The sequence below is a fragment of the Euprymna scolopes genome, chromosome 26, assembly GCF_053919585.1.
Source record: "Euprymna scolopes isolate OS-2025 chromosome 26, ASM5391958v1, whole genome shotgun sequence".
NCBI classification, from domain to species: Eukaryota; Metazoa; Mollusca; class Cephalopoda; order Sepiida; family Sepiolidae; genus Euprymna; species Euprymna scolopes.
In genome coordinates, this window is record NC_136507.1 from 41,549,473 (window position 1) to 41,553,526 (window position 4,054).

The 4,054-nt window shown below is 32.7% G+C and overlaps 1 pseudogene; it reads right to left on the reverse strand.

Annotated features, from left to right (window-relative positions):
• Positions 1-663: 663 nt before the first annotated feature.
• LOC145248472 (U2 spliceosomal RNA) lies at positions 664-797 on the reverse strand (annotated as a pseudogene).
• Positions 798-4,054: the final 3,257 nt, after the last annotated feature.

The window sequence follows — 4,054 nt, forward strand, 5'->3', positions numbered from 1 at the left end:
TTAAAAGGGGGTGAACTGATCATTTCTCTCCTAGGGGGGGGCCCCCAAAAAAACCTGTCATTTTAATGTTAATATTACATAATCCAAAAACGCTTAGTCATGTCACGTGACGTGACGTCAACATCCAGTAATGGCGAACAAATGTAAACAAACACTTTGTTTTACCGATACTTTTGTAATTTCTCTTCTGCTTTGTTCTAGAGATTATTAAACTCCATGACAATGTCTCCAACGTATTTAACTGGTTAAAAATAGTATTTATACAAGAGTTTTAACGAAAAATATCAGGAAAAAATGTACAGGAATAAAAAAAAATTCAGCTTTCAAAATATTCGTCGATAAAAAAACCGATCTTTATATTTACGCTAGCCATTTTGTATATTACCACGTGACCTGCTATCTCTTAAACTGGAGGGGGGGGATCCACTTGAATCCAACAAAACCAGTAATTTTTTTTTTCTATTATATATACATCATTTTCTATAAAATTAAGTGTAGACTTTATAATTAAAACAAAAAATGTTATTCATACTAAAAAAAAAAAACGCTTAGTCATGTCACGTGACGTGACGTCAACATCCACTAATGGCGAACAATTGTACCTATTTACTATGCCTCCCCACGGGACAGAGTTAGACACCAGGGTCGTTTTTTAACGTGGAGAAAAGGTACAAAAATAAAAATTGTCTCAGTTGTGGAGGATTTCTCCTCCACCGAAAGAGAACAAGAAATAGAAGTGCAGCATCTGAAGAACAGATACTACACTTTGATCTTGACCAAAAGGCCAAGAATGCGAACAATTGTAAATAACAACTTTTTTCACAAAACCAACACCGTCTTTCTTTTTTTTCTCTCTCTTTCTCTCTCTCACCCACTTACTCTTCCCTCTCTCTCACCCTCTTTCTCTTGACGTCACACCACTGTTAAACTGTGGGGGGGGGAACACATTCCCAGGCATTATCTCCTATAGATGCACATTTTATTAGAAATTCAGCTTTCAAAATATTAGACGATAATAAAAATATAAAACCAACACCCTCTTTCTCTTTTCTCTCTCTCTCACCAACTTACTCTTCTCTCTCTCTCACCCTCTTTCTCTTGACCTCCTACTACTGTTAAACTGTGTGTGTGTGTGTGGGGGGGGGAAGAGGCAGCTTGAAAACCAACAAAAACAGTGCACAGTTTCCCAAGCATTTGGGGTGGGAAGGGGGGGAAGAAGCCGAGCGCACAGTTTCGTGTGAGAGAGAGAGAACAATTCTCAACCTATATACTCAACAAATTTTTTATCTACAGATTTGAAAGTTTGTATATAGGGTATTCAGACATATGGAAATATATCTAGCATAATCTATCTATTATATCTATAAAAGTGAAAATGTGTGTGTGTGTGAGGTAGCCAGAGAGAGAGAGAGAGAGAGAGAGAGAGAGAGAGAGAGAGAGAGAGAGAGAGAGAGAGAGAGAGAGACAACAATTCTCAACCTATATATTCAATACATTTTTTATCTACAGATTTGAAAATTTGTATATAGGGTATTCAGACATATGGAAATATATCTAGCATAATCTATCTATTATATCTATAAAAGTGAAAATGTGTGTGTGTGTGTGCGTAAGAGAGAGAGAGAACAATTCTCAACCTATATACTCAACGTATTTTTATCTACGGATTTTAAACTTTGTATATAGGGTATTCAGACATATAGAAATATATCTAGCATAATCTATACATTATATCTATAAAAGTGAGAATGTGAGTGTGTGAGAGAGAGAGAACAATTCTCAACCTATATATTCAACAAATTTTTTACCTACAGATTTGAAAATTTGTATATTGGGTATTCAGACATATGGAAATATATCTAGCATAATCGATCTATTATATCTATAAAAGTCAGAATGTTTGCGTGTGGTTGTGTGTGTAAGGTTGCGAGAGAGAGAGAGAGAACAATTCTCAACCTATCTATTCAATAAATTTGTTATCTACAGATTTGACCATTTGTATATAGGGTATTCAGACATATGGAAATATATCCAGCATAATCTATCTATTATATCCATAAAAGTGAGAATGTGTGCGTGAGAGAGAGAGAGAGAGAGAGAGAGAGTAAGTACAATTCTCACCCTATATATTCAACAAATTTTTTATCTACCGATTATAAAATTTGTATATAGGGTATTCAGACATATGGAAATATATCTAGCATAATCTATCTATTATATCTAGAAAAGTGAGAATGTGTGTGAAAGAGAGAGAGAGAAGAGAGAGAGAGAGAACAATTCTCAACCTATATATTCAACTAATTTTTATGTACAGATCTGAAAATTTGTATACAGGGTATTCAGACATATGGAAATATATCTAGCATAATCTATTATATCTATAAAAGGTAGAATGTGTGTGTGTTTGTGAGTGAGTGAGTGAGTGAGTGAGAGAGAGAGAGAGAGAGAACAATTCTCAACCTATATACTCAACAAATTTTGTATCTACAGATTTGATAATTTGTATATAGGGTATTCAGACATAAGGAAATATATCTAGCATAATCTATCTATTATATCTATAAAAGTGAGAATGTGTGTGAAAGAGAGAGAGAGAGAACAATTCTCAACCTATATATTCAACAAATTCTATCTTTACAGATTTGAAAATTTGTATATAGGGTATTCAGACATTTGGAAATATATCTAGCATAATCTATTATATCTATAAAAGTGAGAATGTGTGTGTGAGAGAGAGAGAAAGAACAATTCTCAACCTATATACTCAACAAATTTTTTATCTACAGATTTAAAAATTTGTATATAGGGTATTCAGACATATAGAAATATATCTAGCATAACCTATCTATTATATCTATAAAATGACCATGTGTGTGTGTGTGTGAGAGAGAGAGAGAGTCAGAGAGAGAGAGAGAACAATTTTCAGCTTGTGTGTGTGTGAGAAAGAGAGAGAGAGAGAAAGAGAGGAAGGAAAATTCTCACCCTATATATTCAACAAATTTTTTATCTACATATTAGAAAATTTGGATATAGGGTATTCAGACGTATGGAAATATATCTAGCATAATCTATCTATTATATCTATAAAAGTGAGAATGTGTGTGTGAGAGAGAGAGAGAAAGAGAGAGAGAGAGAACAATTCTCAACCTATATATTCAACTAATTTTTTATCTACAGATTTGAAAATGTGTATATTGGGTATTCAGACATATGTAAATATATCTGGCATAATCTATGTATTATATCTATAAAAGTGTGAATGTGAGTGATGGAAAGAGCAAAAAATTCTCAACCTATATAACCTATAAAAGTGAGAATATGTGTGAGAGAGAGAGAGAGAGAGAGAACAATTCTCAACCTATATATTCCACACAGTTTTGGGCACAGATTTGGAAATTTGTATATAGGGTAGGCAGACATATAGAAATATATCTAGCATAATCTATCTATTATATCTATAAAAGTGAGAACTTGTGTGTGTGTGTGTGTGTGTGAGAGAGAGAGAGAACAATTCTTAACCTACATACTCAACAAATTTTTTACCTACAGTTTAGAAAATTTGTATATAGGGTATTCAGACATATGGAAATATATCTAGCATAATCTATCTATTATAACTACAAAAGTTAGAATGTGTGTGTGAGAGAGAGAGAGAGAGAGAGAGAACAATTCTAAACCTATATATTCAACAAATTTTTTATCTACAGATTTGAAACTTTGTATATAGGGTATTCAGACATATGGAAATATATCTAGCATAATCTATCTATTTTATCTATAAAAGTGAGAATGCGTGTGTGTGAGATAGCGAGAGAGAGAGAGAGAAAAAGAGAGAGATAAAAATTCTCAACCTATACATTCAACAAATTTTTTATCCACAGATTTGAACATTTGTATATAGGGTGTTCAGACATATAGAAATATATCTAGCATAATCTATCTATTATATGTATAAAAGTGAGAATGTGTGTGTGTGTGAGAGAGAGGACAATTGTCAACCTATGTATACAACAAATTTTATATCTACAGATTTCAAAATTTGTATATTGGGCAT